The 23,633-nt window shown below is 32.9% G+C and overlaps 1 protein-coding gene across 1 annotated transcript in view; it reads right to left on the reverse strand.

Annotated features, from left to right (window-relative positions):
- Positions 1 to 6,312: 6,312 nt before the first annotated feature.
- LOC145668146 (homeobox protein engrailed-2-B-like) overlaps positions 6,313 to 23,633 on the reverse strand; it is a 97,696-nt gene continuing 80,375 nt past the window's right edge. The window contains exons 3-4 of the mRNA XM_081735725.1: positions 15,476 to 15,760; positions 6,313 to 7,127 (exon numbers count right to left, since the gene is read on the reverse strand). The gene's annotated coding sequence lies outside the window, so the exon portion shown is untranslated. The remainder of the gene's footprint in view (positions 7,128 to 15,475; positions 15,761 to 23,633) is intronic.

The raw sequence follows: 23,633 nt of genomic DNA on the forward strand, positions 1-23,633 counted from the left end.
ACTACACATGCAGTGCATCCCCATCAACAACATTTTTGTTTCTTTACAACGGCGAATTTCCCCCTTGCCCCTCAGTAATTTGAATACTGAGTATATAGCATTTCAATTTTAACCTACATTTACCATATACTACGGGGCCGCTGTGGTTCAGTGGTAGAGTTTTCACCTCTGGTGCATGGGGTACTTGATTCGATCCCAGCTAGCGCCAAGTGAACTTCGTGGTGGACAAACACCGTGTGCGTGAGTTTTCTCGGGGTTCTCCCATTTCCTTCCACTCTTTTCATTCGACCATTTCCTTCATTTCTCGTCATCACCGTCTTCTTTAGCCTAACTGTGGGACGTAAAACTTAAATATTTCTTTTCTTTTTTTCTTTCTTTTTACTATATACTACATAGCATTATAGCATGAGCTATAATTAATCCAAGTTTGTGAAATCCCTCTGTAACCGACACTTCATATTTACGAATGAATAATCATGTCCCATGAAGGCTCGTTATTCAGAGGTTTCACATTATCTCTTTTGCAGTTTTGTGAATTCTATGATTTGATAACAAATTCAAGCTAAATGTTCTCGAGTAAGTTAACTTTAAAAATAACCAATGCAAATACAAATTAATACGAAATCGATGAAGAAAATACATCCTCTCAAACGCACATTTTTGACAAGAAAATTGTTATAGTTGAAAATGCCGTATCTGTGAAATAACGTAGTGCTATCTTTTTTTCTTCCTTTCTTTTTATGTCTGTATTCTTATAAGACATGAGCATCTTTGTTTAGAAACCAGGGGTGAAATGGTTGTAAAATGTCCTTGAGGAAATAATACGAATAAACTATCTCAAATAACGAAAAACGTGCGGATGTTCGTGACAAAACAATAATTTAGGTGATTATTCTCTGAAAGCTATATAAATTAGTGATTTGACTATAAATTATTTCATTTATGTTTCTTATAAAAATTATAATAAATATGAAATACTACTAATTTCCTCTGGCAGGTATTTGTCCCAAAAGAGTAGTCATATTTTGATACAAGAGTCGATAATTTGTAACGCTTTCCGAGAATGATGATGAACATGAATAGTTTTCTTATATATATATGTTTTTATTCTTTCAAAAGCAATCGTAATGTTATCCGCTATCTTCAAAGAAAATAGAAACATATCCGCAGAATGTTATATTGATGGGAATATGAGCATCCACGTAGACTTTTATCTATGGTTAAACACAGGAGTTCATGAGAAAATGTCATAAAAGTTACATTTCGACTATTTGCAACATTTTCGCATTTTTGTGTTTTCAGCTCATTAACTGAATCGTGAAAGGAAGAATTTTGGAAATTTTCTTATAAGCTGCAATACTTAACAATTACTTATAATCTTTTTCGGGTATAGAATATGACCGGTTCAATATTAAATTGACTAGTGTCATCTGATATTGGACCCCCTCCTAACAAAAAAAAAATTGGCTCGGTAGTCTAGGAGTCGAAAAAGAGACGGGGTTTTTGTGACGGGACATGAGACGAGACAGGACTCTACCAATATAAACATATATCTACAATTTCAGACACAAGACACCATTTTTACATCTCTGTAAGACGAGACAAAACTCTAACTCTTGTTTTGTAGGAAACCCTAGTCCTAAGTTCGTTTCTAGGTGAGGGTACTAATTTTAAATACAAATCCGGGTAGTGCTTATGATCCCACTTTAATCAATTTACCTACCATATATAGCTTCTGTGCAGGAAATTGAGAATGTTCTGACTAACTAATTTCCAGTACTGCTCTTAATTCGCCAGTTCGGTTTTTATATTGTTATATACTTGGAAAAATACACGACTCAGTTGTTAGTTTTCAATGATAGCAAAATGTTCTATAATGAAGATTAAAGGATGACATATTGGGTCTGAATCTCCAGACATGATCGGAATTAATGTAACAATGGCTTCCTACTATATTCTGTCATATCTTGCACCTACAATCTCATATGTCCAGAAATAATAATTTATTTCTTTATTTTGTCTATAATAAAATATGAACATTTTAAGCGCATACGTATTCGATGTGTACAGATTAACTTTGGTCTTCATAAAATGGATAGCATTCATTCTGATTCTCAGGCCTTCGTATATGTTGTACTATAAAGTGAATCCTGCAACGTAGAAAACCTAGCCATTATGAGTGGTGGATGTACCCCTTGACCGATAGGTCCTAGTCCCCTTACCCCTGATTTTTGAGTGACAAAGATAATTGAAGTATTATTTATACAGTTTTGAAAGTTTATAATAAGCATTGCCTTTTGTTCTTTGTTGAAACATTAGATGTTCCTAGTCTCTGTTAGCGAAGCGCGTGAACGGATTTCTAATTAAAATGATTTACATAAACTCATAATATACATAGCCTACTTTGGGTTGTGGCTACGCCGCCCCAAGTTTTTACCTTCTAGGTCCGCCACTGGCCATTTAGACAAAGTGGAAAACAGGAAGAGATTAACTTTAATATTCGTAGATTAACTTCGGATAGATTAGCAGATGTTTTTAAGAGCAGTTTCAATCAGAAATTCCGAAGGAATAATTTTACATACCCTATGTGGTTCCCAATCTATTTTGATTGACGATACACTTTTTATTGTACGTCCATGACATCACAACACAGGTTAGGTTATTGTCTCTGGCGTTGACTGGAATAGTCTGTCTTTTTTTTAAATTAATTTATGTTGAATGTAAACATAAAATATGTCTTATAAAGTATAGAATGATAGGTCAATTTTTTTCTGATTTCGACTGGCCTATTAATTGATTAATTGATTGAATTGTATTTATGTCCTCTGTCAGCAGCGAGGCTATAAGAGGACGAGACGTACAGTTAAAAATGGGATCTGAACCTCTGTAGTGCGTTCTCTTTTCTCCCACTGGTATTCGAACCCGGAACCTCGTGAATCAAAGGCATGTTTGTTATGTGATGACAATCTCTTTGTGCTTTTGCTTTGTGAAATTGCATGATAGGGTGAATTTATTTCTTTGTTCTTTTATTTCTTTCGTAATTTTTTACTTCGCATATTAATTGTTAAATTCATTAATATCATCATATCCTCTTACATGCTTACACAATATCTTACACAAGATGGAAACTCTGAGAAGCATTATTGAACTCGATTCAAGGAACAGAGAGACACGGTGCCACAATGGTAGAAACATTCATCTCTTGGTGCTAGAAATTCCTGTTCCATCTCAGGACGTATGGGCTTCGTGGTAGACAACAATGTGTGTGTGGTGTGGATTTTTCTCGAGGTTCTCCCGTTTCATACCACATTCTCATCCAACATATTCTTTTACAATCATTCACTTGCATTAATCATCCTCTGACATCAGCATTAAACCTTAATCAAACAATCAATCATTACATCAATCAATCAAACAATTAATCATCCTAAAATAGATATTTGTGGGACGTTAAATTAAACAGGCCTGTTTAATGTCCTCGATTCAAGTTAACAAAAATTTGTCTAAGTTGAGTATAAAGTACATTTTATATACAAACTAGTCTTTAGCCAGCTGCTGGTTTTACTCCAAGACTTGAGCGTTTGTTCGGCCTACGGCCTTGAATCTCATATGTATCATCCTTTGCTTATTTATAGGTCTAAAATAACACCCATTTAAAAACATAGGATTTTTTTCATTTTCCCATTAGACCCCCTAAATACTAAAAATATTTACTTTTGGCAATTTTCCTGTGGGTTAGTTCCGAAAAGATACAATCATGCCTAATGTAATCATTCTAGCCCTATAGGAAGCGCTCAATAATTTTGAGGTGTTAAAGGCGTGCCATATAAATAACATAGGGATTTTTTTTCAATTTCTCATAAAGTTTGAAATTTATATTTTTGATGATTTACTTAGGTAACTCTAACGAAAATGTACAAGTATATCGAATTTCAAGTTTTTATTCCAGTTCCAAGTACCAAAAACTTGAGATTATAGGTCAAAAAACGATCCATTTAAATAACATAGAGATTTTTTTTTCATCCCCCCTTTATATTCCCTAAAAACTAAAAATATTCGATTTTGGCAATTTTCCTATGAGTTAATTCCGAAAGGCTAAGTCATGCCAAATTTCATCATTCTAATCCTACCGGAAGTGCCTCAACATTTTGGGATGTCGTTATCCCAAATAAATAGTATGGCAAAGATTTTTCAGTTTCCCATGAGAGCACACTAAAGTTATTTTTTTAATTTTTAGTGATTTTGTTAAATAATCCTATAGAAAGCGTACAAGCATACCAAATTTTAAATTTTTGTGCTAATTCCAAGTGTCTAAAACATGAGACATAGGTCTAAAATACGCCCATTTAAATAACATTGGAATTTTTTTCTTCTTCTCACAAGTAAACCTTACGTTTGGGTGAATCGAGTTGCTGACTGAAACACATATGAGAAAGTAGTACTAAATGTGGTCAGTATTTCAGTGAAGTTTTAGGTGCGAAGCTCCAGGGGTTTAGGAGATACAGCTACCAGAATATCACATGGAAGTACAGAATAGTCTTCATACAGTTGGAGGTAAAAGCTCTGTAAGACCTCTTGTAACGACAAAAGGTGAATAACAAATATATGGGTGCATATTAGGACTAGGAGGAAGTCATATAGTAAGGGTATATCTGACGGCGGCCATCTTGAAATCCGCCATTTTGAATTAAGATTAAGTTTTTAAAATAGGAATAGGGTCATGTGATACATGATTTAAGGCGCAAATTTAATCAGAAGAACAATGGTGACGTTAATTTTGATTTACGCGCAATTGGTAAAAAGTTACAGGGAAATTAAATATTGTTGCTGCATATGTATTAGTCCTTTACCCCACCTTGTAAATTTTGTGTTAATGATAATAATTAAATAAAAAGCAGATGGATAAATATTAGGTCTATGGTAAGAGTTGCCTTGATGGCGGCCATGTTCAAATCCGCCATTTTGAATCAGACAAAAGTTTTAAACAAAACGCATAACAGTGACACCTTATTAATAGCAAATTTTACCATAACTCCAACGGTATAACCATTTTTGCTTTATCATTAACCAGCACAAAACTAATGGATCGCTCCTTACGACTACTGCTTTGACGGAATTGTTAACGACAAATGTGTCAAGTGTAACTCGATTGCCTTTGTCAGGTGTGCTCACTGTGAGCAGAGCATTTGTGCAAGTCATGCACTCTTTTCTGAAATACATATTGATTGTACTAATTGAGGACTTTTCTGGGAGAAAGACCCAAGTTCAATTATGACTCAATTCCACTTTGGTCATTTTTCCTTAAATTAGCAACTTGTTTATGCGATAACAAATGCTGGTTAATGATAAAGCAAAAATGGTTATACCGTTGGATTTATGGTAAAATTTGCTATTAATAAGGTGTCACTGTTATGCGTTTTGTTTAAAACTTTTGTCTGATTCAAAATGGCGGATTTGAACATGGCCGCCATCAAGGCAACTCTTACCATAGACCTAATATTTATCCATCTGCTTTTTATTTAATTATTATCATTAACACAAAATTTACAAGGTGGGGTAAAGGACTAATACATATGCAGCAACAATATTTAATTTCCCTGTAACTTTTTACCAATTGCGCGTAAATCAAAATTAACGCCACCATTGTTCTTCTGATTAAATTTGCGCCTTAAATCATGTATCACATGACCCTATTCCTATTTTAAGAACTTAATCTTAATTCAAAATGGCGGATTTCAAGATGGCCACCGTCAGGTAAACCCTTACTATATGACTTCCTCCTAGTCCTAATATGTACCCATATATTTGTTATTCACCTTTTGTCGTTACAAGAGGTCTTACAGAGCTTTTACCTCCAACTGTATGAAGACTATTCTGTACTTCCATGTGATGTTCTGGTAGCTGTATCTCCTAAACCCCTGGAGCTTCGCACCTAAAACTTCACTGAAATACTGACCACATTTAGTACTACTTTCTCATATGTGTCTCAGTCAGCAACTCGATTCACCCAAACGTAAGGTTTACTTGTCAGTAGATCCCTAAAACTTAAAAATGTTCACTTTTGGCGATTTTCCTGTGGTTTAGTCCCGAAAAGCCACAATCATGTCAAACTTCAACTTTCCACGTCAAGCGGAAGTACCTGTAACTTTATGTCAGTGAGTGAGTGAGTTCATGTAGTTTTATATTTACTGGAAGTTAGGATACAATATATTTATAGAAGTAATGTTTATATTCTTACCTTGCCTATTCATTATGTAACAATACACTAAACGCATTTATTCAACACATAAAATTAAAATAAAACCCAGAAAATTAAATACGAACATGGATTTATTATCGTTAATTATATAATTGATATTATAATACAGAGAGGCATTTAAATATACAGCGTATAGGAAGAGAATAATTTATTTTGTCTCTTTATGTAGGTAATATGTATGTTCACCTATTGTACAGTAACTTAGCCCCCTATCTAATTAAATAGTATAACAGATGAGAAAACAGAAAGAAAATATAGCTATGTTGTATCTATGTAATACTTCGTGACTTACGGCACAACAACAACAATAATAATACTTATATAGCCTCGTCAGTAAATCTTAATCCGTTTCTAGTCATCTGTTTTTAAGAAAATGGAACTATTTTGTTTTTGAGTATTTATATACACAACATACATAGTTGGACCTTTATTTTATTTTATTTTTCAATTTAATAACAATTTTATCTCACAAAAAGACAAGATTAAAATTTTGTATTTTCCTTTTGTTATACATAATAATATTAAGTGGGCATATTTTCCTGCTTGTATATCTATTTACATTATTCATTTTTTAAATATATATATATAATTCTGTTCTTTATGTAATTAATTTACAAGGTCAATGCAATACATAGTAATATGTATATAGTATTTGCAATCGATGTTTTGAGGTCTATCTTAAGAAAATTTGCTTTGGTACAAAACATGCAATAATGTTAAAGTTGTTTTCTTTTATGCCATATTTACATATTGTACATAATACACAATACGCACACACATACATACACACTAAATGAACATTGCAGCAGAATAATTATGTAGTTATCTACAGATGAACTGCTTCAGTCGGAAATAACCATCGTGGGCCCTGTAAAATAGAACAGAGAAATATTATAGTATTGTGGTAATGTTTATATCTATTATACAAACAAAAAATTGTTAATTAATATTCCAATTTCGAGAATAAATAGGCCTTTCTTATATTACATTACTATTCGTTACACTCTGATAAAAATGTAATGACTCTGGAAGACTGAAGTTACAAATTGAATTAGGGTGGTCCAAGGGTTGCTATGGCGACAGCACGTACGCACCCTGACAACCAACCTATTGGTTTAAGTCTCTCGTACTCAAATGTTGCAAATAGATGGGAAAATGAATGGAAGCATTTTTCCAAATTGAAACAAGTTGTAGTATCCCAAATTATTAGTCACTATAAAAGTATACATGCTGTATTAATTACTATTTGTTATGCAAATTTATATGACTGTTGTTTATTTTGCTTTCTGATATTTATTTAATATTTGTATGTCATATTTACGAAAATTCATGCATGGATTCTTTCATTCGTTACACGCTGTTTTATATTCGAATTGCATGATATACTTTTTACGTCAGGAGAGCGTTAAACTTGACGCTAGAAGGCATAGTTTAAAATTTTTAGTAATTATATGTTATCGAAATAATTATTTAATTACATGATGGATCAGTGTTCCTCAAAGTGTGGGTCGTGACCCATTGGTGGGTGTCGCGGGCCGTTTCTTTGGTGAGTCGCGAGAAGTTTTTCCTTTTAATTCTGAAAATTGTGTTTTGATGTAGAAACATATGTTGTAAAGTAAGAGACATTCAGGAAATGAAAATTGAAAGTGTTTGTTCATGGGGTGAAGAGTAAGTGGTTACTCAGAACCCTGCCCTGCTGTACAGTCAGTAAAGATGCTGGGTTAAGATGGAAAGATAATGGCTGAGTCAAAATCTGTCACGGGGTAAGACATTGCGTTGAAAATAGTGTTAGCTCTGTGTTACCTTTATAAGAAAAAATTAGAAATATAATTTACAAAATTTAATTGGCTTGAAACACCACCATAAAAGTAGTACTTTTTAATATTTAATGTGGGTCGAGGTAACAACAAGTTTGAGAACCACTGTGATAGATAGTTTATTTAATATTGTAGCTGCGAGATAGTCCTGTTTATTTTCATATTTTATATTTAATGTGAAATTAGAGATCAGTTATGATTTTGTTATCTCTATCATAACGTACTAGGTCTGGAGATGACAAAATAAAACTAGAATTACTGTTGTCTAAGAATTCAAAAAATGTAATTGTTCAATCTACACAGAAGTCGATTTTACGTTTGTTTATTGTTGAATTTAACATGAAGGACTAGATATTTAACCCTTTCACTGTGGAAGGCGACGGAAAAAATTTCCCTAACCTGCGAATGTCGATTATAGTCGACGTGTTAAAATTTGTCTGTATCTTGGGTTTGGCGATTGTAGTCACCAAAGGTTTTCTGTGTGATTTCTATTGTTTATCGAAAACAATAGAACACAAACAAAAATGAACGGTACAACTTTGGCGACTACTCTCGACAAAGCCAAGATACGGACAAACAAAGTTTAACACGTCGACTATCGTCGACATTCGCATGTTAAGGAAATTTGGTTCTGTCGACAAAAGTCGACTTCCTCTGTGAAAGGGTTAAGAATAAAGCCATTTTTATTTGTAAATCATTTAGTTTGACTTTCATAGTATGTATTAAGAGCACTTATCGAATACAACACATTAATTTCTCTATATTCACTTAAAATACTAAAATCATTGAGAGCTTTCATGTGTAGTTAGTAAATATGTGAAGTAATAGTACATGTATGAAGTATTATGTATAATAAATAAAGAAAAATATATTTACTTCTATATAAAATTATTGTTAATAATGATGAACATATATGAAAATTAATTTTAAAAATAAATACATGATATTATTATGTAAATACAGATGGATACGTATGAAATCAGGAAAGAATCTTTTTCAACAAATAATTATAAAAAAAATCCCAAAAATTGCTACAATTATTGGTTTTGGATATAGTTTTTTTTTTAAAGAATATAAATTGTTACTGCAGCTAACTGCTCGTATGTTAGGCATATCTCTTGGAATGTCCTGTTAATATTTCTGCTTTTTTAAATATCTATAATAACACATATTGTCATTATATAGTAATTATTCCATTGACTGCATACGGAAATTGTTTTGTATTTCATTCAAATATCAAAACAGAACCAACAAACTTTGGCAATACTCTGAGCTAATTTCCGTTTCTCCAAGTGAAAAAAGAAGTAATGTTTATTCTGATAGGATAGATGAACAAATTTACAAATATTGTCAACATACATATGTCACCAGTGGCGAAATCAGCTATGAGCTCGGGGGTGCCAGGTCCCCCCAGAAAATAACCTGGCCTATCTCATACAGACAAATTTTGGTGAAATTTAAAAAAAAAATCATTATTGCTTGTCATTTGTCCAATATCTTTAAAAATATGCAAACTCACACACACACACACACACACACGCACTGTGCGTGACAAGTGCTCTTAATCTACATTGAGGCATCACGTGCGAAATATCGTCTTAATAATTGTGAATTTGATTTCTTATTTTAAGATCTTGGCATAGTAATAATAGGGATAACTAAATTTCTTGTGATGGGGAGAATTCAAATTTTCAATTTTGTCCATATCAGATGGTGTAGCACGTCGTTTGGAGACTACTGTACTAGGTAGTGTTGGCCCCTCCCGAAATAAAATCCTGGTTGCGCCATTGTATGTCACGTATCATCAGTGATGAAATAGAATGTTCAAATACCAGAACAACCAACTAATCAATTACATATTGAGGAAGCAAAAAGTTATACAAAGTGTAGCATGAACTTTTTGGGGATTTAATATTATTTATACTAAACACACGTAGCATGTAATTCACTGTTAGGGTGTGTATGTTGAGACTGAACCCGATATCACATGCACGTGCTAGGTAGTAGACCCTCTGGGAGTGCTAGAAAAAGTGTTGCAGTTGATGGATGATAATAATCAATATAATTTTTGGAGATAGAAGAATATTGCAGTAGACGGATGATTTTTTAAAAAATCAATGAGATCTTTGTGCCAAAACAAAGAAATTGACGGGGGATTGTAATGAACGGAAATTTATAAATTTGCAGCAAATAACCTTCTATTGACTGGGAAGCTCATAAAAGACGGTTTATTGATTCGGAGTTTAACGTCCCTTTCAGCACCGAGGTTATATTAGACGTAAACCTACAGCTTAATATGGGATCTTTTCGACGTCGGGAGTCGAACCCGCGTCTCCCACGCCTAAAGGAGCATCCTAACCAGATAATCACGCGGGAACTCTCACAAAAAAATTTAAAAGGATTTGAATACCACTTAGCTTTGGGCTTTGAAAATAACCATTTTACGAGACTTTTAAGATACGTTAGTTTCAATGCTGTAAGCTAGCATAGAATAAACGCGAGGATTTAGGTGACTGTATTTCAAATTAATTTCGGGAAGTATATAGAAAGGCTATTTCTAATCTTTCGCATTGTTATTTACGCACATTCCTCCATAAAGTTAACAGCAGATAAAACGACCTGTTCTCTCTTTCTTTCCATTCTATTTATCTTTGTTCTTCATTCCTCCCTTGTTTTCACTTCTCTTTCTCTCTTTTCTTCCTCTTCGTGAACAGACATTGATAAAGTTCAGCTACTGTCTATGTGTGTGCGCGCGTGTGAAAAGGATGTTGTCGAGAGGAGCCCCTAGCTAGCTAGACAATCTGCATTGCTGATTTGTTGCTCTGATTAAGCAAACAGAAGCTTGTGCGGCTGTAGATCTTCATCTGTCAACGTCTACTCTTAACTTGATTGGCCCGTAGATTCAAACGTGGCGACAAACGATAACGCTACGTTTAATTCTAACCGCAACTTGACTTTCAAATGAGCCAATGAGGTAAAAGAAAGGAGAGGAAGACACTTATAAATACCCATCTTTGTAGAATTTGTTTTCGTTTCGTTTAGAAAAAAAAAATCTACATAACATTTATGTCGCATACTTTTATTCTTGTGTATAAAGAGATATGTGCTATTTATTACCCGTGAAGATACGTTGTATACAAACATTACATTTGGAAAGATATCTCAAGAAGTGGTTAAGTTTGTGTACAGAACAAAATTATTTGGAACTCATATAATTAAACGTGGTGACATTAATTAGGTTTAATACTTATGTGTTTCTAACTAAAGTGTTCCAAAAAACATTTAAATCCTACGTTTTTTCTCTTTATTACTCTTTCCTTCTACTTTACGTTCTTGTATTTCAATCGCTGGCGACTGTTCCCTCATTAAACTAATGAACATAGACCGTATATAAATAACTTACCAACTGATACTATTTACCATAATAAATGAATGCATAGTACAAATGTTCCCACAGTTGAACACTTAACTAATAAGCTTACATCCAATTAAATTAAGTAATAGATCCTCTTTTAAGTGAAGAAAAATGTGGTGTCACAAGTTCGTTTTTAGTAGAATGATATAATGAAGATATACCTAGGTCTATGGTAATGCACCACTAGCACGGAGTTTGATATTTGGAAGAGGTACAGAACAGAATGCGTTGAACTATCTTCGTGAGGATGGATTAACTGTTATCAAATGTGAATCTAAATAGAGAGAAAATAGCCGTCTGACCGGCCATAGCACTTGAGCTGTAATCTCATTTAGTTTATATCTACACCTACACTTTGTTTTCTCTCTCTTTACTTTTTTTTTCTCCTTTTTAACAAAATTGGAAGCCTTGTTAATGTGCGCACTTTATCTACCAACGAGTTAGTCAAGTATCACACGCAACTTTTCGTTTCTTAGGTACATGATAAACGAAATAATAATAATAAATTTACTAAAGTATTTGATTAATCGGAATAAAATCATTATAATCTACCATAGTGCTTTAAGGTGATATGCACAGATCGACATTACATTACAATTAAGCAACAATTAAGAAAATTATAGGATTTTACCTTATACTGTTGGCATCACTTGCAACAAGCGGAATCCTAAGAGAACTTATTTACAACTAGTCTCGATTGGCATTATGGCCAAAAAGGGCCAGCGTTTACCAATCATTTTTCCTTTGTTTTTTGTTATTTTTTTAAACTTAATTTAGTTATTAATAAACCTAACTGACCAAAACAATAAATATATATTAATAGCCCTTGTTTAGCAGTTTCGGCCTTCATCAGACGTTATGAAAGATCAATCCAAGAAGAACACCGTAAATGTAAACAGAATAAAAAACTCAATCCAAGAACAGCAAGTGAAGGGAAAACTTGATTGATTGTGGGAAGATTGATTGAGCGTGTTCTTTTTTCATGTTCTGTTTACATTTATGGTGTTCTTCTTGGATTGATCTTTCACAACGTGTCTGATGAAGGCTATGTTTCGTTGTCGAAATTATTAATCAAGGGTTATTAATATATACGCACTGTTTTCTTCTGTTAATACTGTCGAATGTTTCCAAAGCTATGCTGGTAAATACACAAACATTAACTGAGTTATACGTGGTCAATGCACCCGCAGAATTTTCTTAAAAGTCAAATTTCTCCGCAATTTCTTTAAGCTTTGTCCGCTGATTTGGTGGCTAGTGCACACGACTTACACAAGTAGTCCTGGGTTTGATTTTCAGCGAGCAAACATTGAATGCCATAAAATGGTTCGAACTTCATCCTAAACTGTACATACATGCCTCACATAGCCTAGGAATGCTAAACTCCAAAGCAACGATTGTTTCAAGTAGCACTGAAAATTGAACCTCTTATAATGTGACTATTTTATAAATCAGTATGAATTGTTTATAATTATATTTTGGTTTTAAGATCATTTTTTAAAATTATTTTTTAATGTGCAATTTCATTTCCATTCGAAGATGGGCGTAGAAGGTATCGCCTTCTCTGGGGCCATGAGCATTCATCTATTAGTAGTATCATTGAGAGATGGTATCAGGATTTATTTATTTATTGATATATTTATCTGATTTAGCATACAGAAGAAAGTGATCTAAGCATTGTATGTAATTTATAAGATGAAATTAAGTGCAGTAACAGAACGCAAAGATATATGATGTTAGTTGCGACGAGGATATTAATTTTCTGCTCTGGGGTTACTCAAAACGGGGTTCAAACACTTGGAGCTCTGTTAGTTAGAAAACAAAGGAGTGCATTCATGAAATTATGTACAGTGGATGAATGGATGGTGACAATATGTACGACGACAGGTGTTATAGTGAGTGGTAGCCTGATCATGTTCACGGATAGCAAGCTGATGATCTAACGGTGAATATGCGTAAAGTGATAGACCTGGAGTTTGATCTAAGAGTTCATGGAGAATGCTCATGGAAAGATCATGGAAAGATAATTTATTTTAATGCCCTTTTATCTGTATGGTTGACATTCGCGTTTTTGGTGCAAGAGACCCAAGTTCAGTTTCCGGTAGAAGCTCAGGTGGTTCAGACACCACTTTACAATTTAGCTTCGTTAAGTTCATGTCCCCTATAATCTTTATACTAAAAAGGGACACTGAACTCGAAATCAAATAACCAAGAGTCATTTTAAAGGAATAAATGTTAAAGTGTGCGCTATCGTCAATAATAATAATTCCTTCCGGTGCTGTACTGTAAATAACGAGAAAGAAATGCATTAATTTTCTTCGACATGTCTAAACTAACAATTAAATTTGTTCCATGTAAGTACGCTAATATGGTTAAGTGACTGTATGAACACAAAACAAAAGAATAATTTGACTGAGAGCTTGTGTTATTAGCAAGCGTTTACATTTCTCTGTCTAATACAAAGTAAACAAAACTGTTCCACATTAAACAAACCTAAATGTAGAAATCAATAAAACATTTTCTTTTTTGCCAATCTGTAGAATACGTACTAAGTCATTTGGACAAATGCAAGTTCTTTGTTTTGTAATTACTTACAAATATTGGTAAAACAAAGTAAGATTGGAGACAATGTTGTCGTGTTATTGCAAAAGTTCAATAAGATTAAGGATCTAGAACCATGTTATTAAAACAGTGTGTACATGTGTACATCTCCCTTAAATAAGGATCTAATATTTACCTTCTACACTAACAGGATCATTAAGTCACACCACTTAAATAATTTGTACTTGCATTCATGATTATTAGTAGGCACAAATGACAGAAATTACCATCTTTAATAGTCGCTTTGTGACAAGTTACTTGTTTGAAAAACTCCTAATATATTGTTGATAAATGGATTTTAAAAAAAAAGTACATTTCCTCACGTAAATTCACTTTCAAATGTTATTAATACAAAAAATAAAATATATAGGCTAAGAATGAAATTGACAAATTGTATAATCAACAGAACAAATTTTATAATAGACTTCTAAGGCTATATTCTAAACTTGTTGATTTTACTTTTTCCGTGACGAATTCAAATATTAAGGAAGTAAATTGATTTGTTTAAAACGCCTCTAAAAATATTTTAGATAGTCCAAAGAATGTGTACACTTATTAAAAAAAGCACTTTATTTTAAAGAAGTATATGTCGAAATGTCCTACATTGACACTGAAAAACCGAAGAAAATATAATAAAAATAAGTTAAAAGTGCTTTTAACATGTAAGTATACGGTCTATGACTTCAGGCTTCAATTCTCTTTGAGGGCAAAGGATATTTTGTGTTGATCATGCATTCTAAAAGTAATTGGAGAATTATTTGAAACAGAATGTAACGAATTCAAAAGCAGACAGTCAAAAATAACATCAAATATTTGTTAATATGCTAACTTCTAACAGCACACAAGTAAACCCAGGGTCTTTTCTGTCATACCTTCACTTGAAAATAAATAAATAGAAAGAAACATAAAAAGGGAAACGGCTGGGGTCCAACATTAAGCAGCCAAATAACAAATCGCCATTTGTATAATTTAACATAATACATCCAAACTTACGACAACTTATCCAGACCTAATCGTTTAATAGAAAGTGAAACAACCCAACCTAAATAAGTCATAAGGAGAGGGAAGAAAAACAACCTAACTTCGCCCAATAAGTTCAAACTCATTGTGACACCAATATTACTATTTGAATTATCTAGTTCAGAGTTCGTTATCTCTTAATTTTAACAGTTTTAATTGAATAAAAAAACTAGATCTAATGAAAATTAAGTTTCTACAGAACCAAACAGGGATTCACGCGTACTAAATGTATGCGCGCTAACTTTTTGTGTCTTACGAATACTAATGATCGTAATAACTCTTGCTGATATTTTGATTTTGTATTTGTTAAGAAATTTAGAACCAAAACAAGTTGATAAAACTCTCATTCAGAAATAAGTATCTTACCTTTCTTGTTTGTATTTGCTGGGAACATTTCCGTCATCCATATTTTTCTGCTTGGTTCTTCCAACACGGGGCTTCTTAAGTCCTCTGTTGGTATATCACAGTGATTCAATGAGTTTTTCTTTACAAAAAAATAAGTAATAGACGTCAAGACAGTAGGATGAGTATGTCCATTGTTCCGTGCACGACATCACGAAGAGAAAAAGGGCGGCACATATGCATACACTGAGAGGTTGAACAACATACTAACAACACAATTGGTACTGATTCTACGATGAATACAAAGACCTAAAAAGGATAAATAACAAAATTTGTATTATATACTTACAAAAAAAAGTGATTAGCAATCTATTTCAGAATCAAAAGAAAATTAGAAATTATAATTTTAAAGATACAAGAACAGGGAGAGAGTAAATTGTCAGAAAGTCCTAAACACATGTAAGTTAGATTACACAAGTAATATAATTTATAATTGTCTTCGTTAGAAATGCTAAGTGTAAGGATAGTACAAGTCCAAAATAAGCCATAACACTTAACGACAAAAGTACTAGTTGAATACATAGAAATAAACATTCTTATGGATTTGTGTAACAGTTTTCATACAGAGAGTTTTGGAAATGATTAAGAAAATGACAAGTAGGAGGAAAGACATGAATGAAGAAGATGAGCAAGTAGTGTAAACAGGGAAAATGCTTAAGGAAAGAGTAAAAGAACATAGGGACGATGTGAGACTTAAAAGAGAGAATAACACTATATACAAACATATTACAGAAACGGGGCATGATATATCTAGATTGGGAAGAGGTCCAAAGTCTAGAAAAAAAGAATAGAACAATAATAAGAAAATTGAAAGAAGAACGCGGAGAATTAAGAGAGAAGGAAGTAAAAGATTAACGAACTGGACAAATGGACTTCAAATACATGAATTATGGGATAGATTATTAGAACGAATGGAAGATAAAAATGACGGAAATGAGAAATCATTAAGAAAAGCAATATAAATAAAATTATATGAAAGACATTGAATGGAGAGAAAACTTTAAAATTAACTGATATTTAAAATAATTTATTAAAATAATAATGATAAAAGAGAAAAATGAAAATAATAATGACTAAGAAAACGGTTATATTATAAATTTAAAATGTAACGATAAATTAATTTATTAAATATTCTATAGTAGCAAGCTATTACAATAAGTCTCAATAAAACTTACAATAATAAGACTATTAATCGAAATGGCATAATTACACTGCATTCATATAAATTACAATTTAAATATATAATTATAAGGTCAAAGAAAAAAATTGTCTATGGATTACAACAATAAATTATAACAATACCTGAATATCTCATATTAAAATTTAAAATTATAAAATGTAACAATTAAAATTATATCATCATAATAATAATTTAATATTATGAAGATATATATCTTCCAGTTAACGTCTGATGAAGATAACGTTATTGAAACTGTCACGCCTTATTTTAATTTTTAATAAATAAATATAGAATATGCTCTGATCAGAAAAGTATTAATTTTATTTAAGTAGTAGTTCTAGAGTCAACATGGATGAAGTAACAGTTTTCAACTTACTGTGTAACTTAAGAATGACCTTCATAAAGGATAGCATAGAATTTCATTAAGCACACACCATAATATTATTTTTTTTTAAAAAAAAATGAAATATTCATGAAGTGCAATTTTGGAATTGTGCTGTTCTTTCGCTCACCGATTCAATAATAAGTAAAACATGACAAATCGTAAAAGGAAGCAAACATTGAATGGCAAGATATTAAAAGGATGAAATGACTAACTAGCTTTCATGTTCGTTGCTACAGTGCAAAATTTCAAGTTTTGCTTCTTTTACCTGTAAACCGTCTTTTTTTCTGGATTTTGTTTCTTCCGTGTAATTTTAGTTTGTTTCAGATTTTTTTTTTTTTTTTTTTTTTTTTGAAAAGGATCGTCCTCGAAACTGACTGGTTAGTGATGAAATATTAGTTCCATGCAAGTAAAAGAACTGAAAGGGAGGTTAAATTAAAATATTTAATTTTCTTCTGCTCCTTATATTTGTCGCCTGATTTTCTAAGAACTGAAGAAAGAAATGTGTCATTACAAGATCGAATTAGAAATTATGAGTGGCATGGCGAGAAGAAGATTTTTTTTTTTTTTGGTCTCTATGATGCTCGGTTCAACACCTAGTTTGTCTTCACCCAAGACAAACTAGATCCAAACAAAAACAATGTACAATCTTCAGCTCACAGCAACGCAAGTTATATAAAAGGGGAAAGGCTTTGTAAGTATACATTATACGAAAGATATAAAAATGAAAAAAATGGGAACTTATATACACTCGCAACATAATTTAGAGTACATGACATAAGTAATGAAACATTTGCCTTTTAATGCAATAATAAAAGAAATGAGTCGGAATAGTTGTTCAGAACTATATGAAAATGATAATAATAAATATTTTCGTATTTTTCGAAAACACAATTACCTGAACCGCTTTGACTAAAGTCGACTTTTTTTGTTTAGAAAGTGAAACAACTGTAAAGTGAAAAAGAAATACGAAGAATATTTAAATGCTGTTACAGGTTTACCATTCTGAAACTGATAAATGTGTTCTTTCAATTGTGGTTCAGTGGTGACTCCATAAGGGGAGTGAAATCGGTAAAAAATAAATAAATAAATAGATTTCGTTGATACAAGCTGCGAGCAGTTTCGTAATTTGAGCGAAATTTTCCTAATGTAGGGAAATTTCGTAGGTAAATTTAGCAAAAGAGGAAAAAGAGATTTTTTTCCCGAAAAAAACGTGAAAATCCAAGGAAATTCTCGCCGCACAGACTACTTGACCAATATAAATGTTTAAACTTTTCTCTGTTCTTCAAAAACGAACCAATACAATACCAATAGTGTGTGTGTGAGAGACAGTGTCTTTTTAAGGTAGCGTAATTTGAATCTATTCTTGGCTAGGTACATATATTTGTGTATTTTTTTTGTTTAAAAAAAGTGAAGAAAAAAGTAAAAGAATTAGGAGCAAAAGACAATAATGTGGTTGACACTTCCTTTAATATAGCTAAATTAATTCTGCTACTTCTGTCATAGGAATTGGACACTCAATAAACTAGGGAAAATTTGACAAGCAAAAGGAAAATTTGTGTCAATCGAGGGAAATTTTCTTCTGAGAGATAAAACTTTCATACAGCTTCAGAATGCGTATAGGTCTACAAGCATTAGCACATTAGATAAAATTTCTTCTCTTAGATTGCAACAATAAAATTTAAACTTTTAAAGATGTAACAAAGAGCCGTCACTGATGTGTTGATTTTTTTTGTGTGCCCATGTATCTGTATGTGGTTAAAATATTACAATCATTGTTGTATAGAAAGTGCCATTAAATATTTTTAAAACTACATTTTTGTCTAAACTTTCAAAAGCATAAAGAAGAAATACCAAGAACATAAAAATCAGACCAAAGACTTGATCACACACAAAAGACAAAATTATCCTGCAGGCTAAAGCAAAAACAAGTGAAAAACAAATAAATGTACCAAAAAGAAGAAAATATAACAGCTAACACTAAGTTACACGATTTTTTTTACTTAAAAAATAACAGAATTATATTGCTAAATTTGTCATCATTTTGTTAGTGCGTTTTAAAACACGGCGGGTGGCATTTTAGCTAACAACAGTTTGACAATTACGAGCGAAAACACGGAAGCTAAAATCCGTGGCAGGTAATAAGGTGCTAAATACAGGTTTTGCTCAATTGCACGAACTAGCAGTCGAGTACAGCATCAGTGGCTGAAACCTTGTAATCACGTAGATTCTAATTACAGGAATTGAGTTCACTCTCCTGACTTGAAACGAGTGCTCTGTGCTGCGCTAGTAAATATTCATGCCTGTAGCAAAGGGAGCTAAAAACACATACACAGTCACAGTACGTACACATACATACATACATACATTACGTTTCATACGTACTTAACAAAATATCAGACATGAAAAGCTGTTCTCTTAAAGATCGGTTATTGGTCACTTTGCATTAAGGAATGAACACATAAATCTACTGGCTTAATTTAATATTATTGTACTTCACAAATTACCGTGTTTTTTGTGCTGTATACCTACATTGAATATGCACGATTTCCTTTCATTCTGTTCTATATCTTCAAGAAGTAAAAGTCTTTGTATATAAACACTAAATTTAAGCTTTTACGTTAAGCGAATCAGGAAGTTAACTCTGTATGATTTTGATTCCTTTAATCGCTTTCCAAATTACATTTTCCCTTCATCTGCAGCATGAGAATTTGTACTAGGCGCATCCCCTGTAGGTAATTCTAACCAAGATGACCATTTATTTCCCATAAATTTCACCGTATGAATTCCTTGGTGATACAATAGTGACTTTTTAAATTTTGTTTTTATATTGAGTATAGTATAGGCCTACCCTAACTGAAAAAATAATTTGTACCCGTTATATATAATCGATTTAGAAACAGACACGTGAGTCTTCATCATCAATCTAGCAGTTACTGCACGCTTCTTTAGTGCACGAGGTTTCGGGTTCGATTCCCGCTGAAAGAGCTTCGAAGCACGACAGTGGTTTATATCCCACTTTAAAAATATAGCTCTTGTCCTATATTGCCTTTCTGATAACAAAGGACGCTGGAAGCGTCCCTTTCCACAGTGACGCTATATGAAACGTGGACCTAACATGGAATTTGAACTACATGAATTCCTGCCGCTACTTCTATATGTAAATAAATTTCCAACTTTTCATCCAGCTATTTGATACTACTCAGGGACGTGTAGTGTATATTACCGCTGTTACCGGCGGTAACGGTAAAAATATTAGTTTTTCGTTCTTTTCATATATCTTCAAATTTCATTATCGACATGGGAAGATGTTGACATTTGCTTTTTCTTTTCTTTCTTTTTTTTTAAGTTTGGATATCCTATGCTTCATTTACATTGTGAACGAATGCAACATGCCAACACCAAATAGGAGCATACTGTTGTTGATACCGCAGATTTCAGAGGTAACGCGAACCCCGATAGCGTTCGTTCACTCCAGAAGCACCTTTTAGCGTGCCAGCCAGAAGCATCCTGCGCGCTCGTATTTGGACTTTCGGAATAGCCCTTATGTTACCGTTCGGCTGAGTGGAACAGGAAAAAATAGGAACGTTCCCTGTCAAAACAAGGAGAATCTAGAATATCATCAACATGTATATTCTACTCACCGCCCGCTTAGGAGTCTATTCGCTCTCCTCTCGCTGTAGAGGATCGAGCGGGCGGTAACTCGACTATACTGTTTCGTTTGCTTCCCCATTCTAAGGATAGAAACTTCGCTGTAATTTCCGTATTCATAAGGTTATTTCACTGTTTTAACAGCATACAATTTCGGACAAATATAAGTAGCAGGTTTTTCATACTATGCTACTGTGAGACTGATGTTCCAGTGCATTATTTATATGTTAATCTATCATTTTTACACGACTTTTGTATGTTAATACGTTATCTTTAAATTTGAATAATACAGCAACAGTGAACAAGAAGAATATATTCCATAGGATATTCGTACAAAAATTTAATATAGGTTTACTTTGGTTCAAAATAAAGTTTCTCATTAAATGTTAATTTGAGCTTACGGGCATTATTTAAAAAAAAAAAGAATTGAGATTTTATTTCTGTTTAAACGGTATATATAAATTTAGATGGTTATCTCATGCCTGAAGGAGCAAAGATATTGTCAGTCCCTGAAGTGTCATTAAATATATAGAAATGCCTATCGATGAAACACATTGTGCTATATGGGAACTGTTTCAAGAGCAAGGGGGAATAGTAATAATTAGAGCAAAGCAGAGATGTTGCCCGCGCTCCTTCCAATTCGAGTAATTATTATTATTTAGAATTTATGCTAATTAGGTTGAAAATATTTTGTTTTTAATTTAGTATAGAAAACTTTCGATGCAACAAATTTCCAACTCTAGCCGCTAGCCTACTAGTTGAATTTGCACTTTGATGCACTTTGATGTGTTGAAAAAGAACTGTGCAATCGTCTTCATCGTGCCGTAGTTTGACTGTCTGACTAATTTTCAATACGGAAAACTTGATGAAACTCCAGTTATGGTTGATGAGGTAGGGAACTGCAGCCTCTTGTTAATTATATTTTCATTCTTATGCCCATAGACTTAATTTAGTTTTAGAAAAGTCCGTTGATTATACAAAAGGGCACAGGCGTAAATAGCACCCCCGCAACCCTCGTGGCGGGGGGGGGGGGCGCGAACGAGCTCCAGGGTCGCAAAATATATCGAAACTAGGGGCGCATAACTGGGATGCGGGGGCACTGAAGCTTCAAGTTACGCTACTGGAAAAGGGTATAAGGTGTTTTTTTTTTTTTTTAATTGTGTTGGGACTTGCTTCTTCTTCCTCGAAGTCTTCAAAAAGAACAAATGCTCTGGATTATTTAGTCAACGAAAGTATCCCAACAGTCTCAAACACAGGGTATGGAACTATAGAAGTAGGGATGAACTGTTAGAAGTCTTTAAATCCATGATGGATAAAACGGACGAATAGGATTCTCAAACCAAAGTTTGTGTAGCAAAATTCTATCAAACATTTCAAAGTTTTGACTTCAATTTTTTACTTGAACTGTTTTCTGTTATAGCATCAAGATAAGAAATCTTGTTCAATATCTTACAAAAGAAAGTTCATGATGTAGGTTACTGCAGAAAGAAAACGGTTGAGTTTGAAGAATGTCTAAGATCATTGAGAGACAGTTTCAATAATATTTAGTAAAAAAACTGAAAGAACCTGAAGAGTCACATTGTTCAAAAAGGTCAAGAGTAAATGAAGTGGGATTTGACCCTTTTGCCAATACCTATAGTTTGAAATGGTTGATACTCTGAAAGAAAAAGTGAGTACTAGATTTTCTGTTATTGAGAAACGAGAGTTACTTGTAGTATCAGCAACCGGTAACAATCGTCAAAGTGTCACGCCACGTCACTGATACTACTCAAAATCAAAGAGGTAGCGTGTAGGAGATGCGCCTCTATATTTTCTCTCTTAAAAGGTATTGCATGGTCCAGAATACACGTAACATCAAACTACTTGGTTTTCTAACTAATTCTATGGTCTATGGAACCTGGAGGTTCAATGCCGCGTTCACAAATGCTCTCCGTCGACTTCTGTCCTTATCCAACTAGATCCCGTTTTTACTTTGTACTCCTATTTCTGCGAGGCTCATCTTAATATTATTCTCCCATTAGCGACTAAGCCGTCCTAATGGATGTTTTTCTTTTAGATTTCCAGTAAAAAAAAAACAACTTTGAAAACCTTCCTACTTTCTTCCATTCTCGCTATATGATCTACCTACCTGACCCTCCTAGACTTGATGACCCTTACAATATTTGGTAAAAGGTATTAATACGTAGTTCTTCATTATCAAATTTCCACCATTCCCCATTCCCATTCCTCTTGGGTCTGAATATTCGTCTCAGGATTTTATTCTCAAATACTTTCATTCTACGTTCTTCTCTCAGAGTAAGCGACCATGTTCAGCAACCATACAGGACAACAGACATGATTATCATTTTACGTTTATATTTTAAGCTTCAAATTCCTCGACAAAATTCGCGAAGACACTTGACTTTCTTTAAACTTTAAATTGCCCCTCCTTAAGTTCGATGTTAACTACAGATCTAATCCTTGATGTACTTTCTATGTTAAAAAAAAAAAAAAAAAAAAAAAAAACTGTAACGCGAGAATCCAGAAAAAAGAGAAGAAAAACTCACTAAAAACGTTGATTCGGGAAAATTGAACGAAGGTGCAATGTAGACCTCTCAAGCTTCCATTACTATCGCAGTTTCAGTTACCTAATTTTGACCTTAACGTGCAGAGTTTATTCATATAGTCAAGAATAGACTGTAACATTTCGGAGAAAATATATTTTAATTGTTTCATTGTGTAAATCATGATTCTGCGGTAAGACACTGTAGAAAGCCTATTTTGATAAATATATATATATATTTTAAATATATGTCCTGTATGTTTGTAAATAGTTTAAATTTGTTAACATTTTTAAATCTGTGACAACATATTCCTTTGTACAAAATATACAAACTTCGATAGATTATTTTTAGTAACGCGTAGAAGCG

This window comes from Thermobia domestica, chromosome 13 (assembly GCF_964235325.1).
Source record: "Thermobia domestica chromosome 13, izTheDome1.hap1.1, whole genome shotgun sequence".
Lineage (NCBI taxonomy): Eukaryota > Metazoa > Arthropoda > Insecta > Zygentoma > Lepismatidae > Thermobia > Thermobia domestica.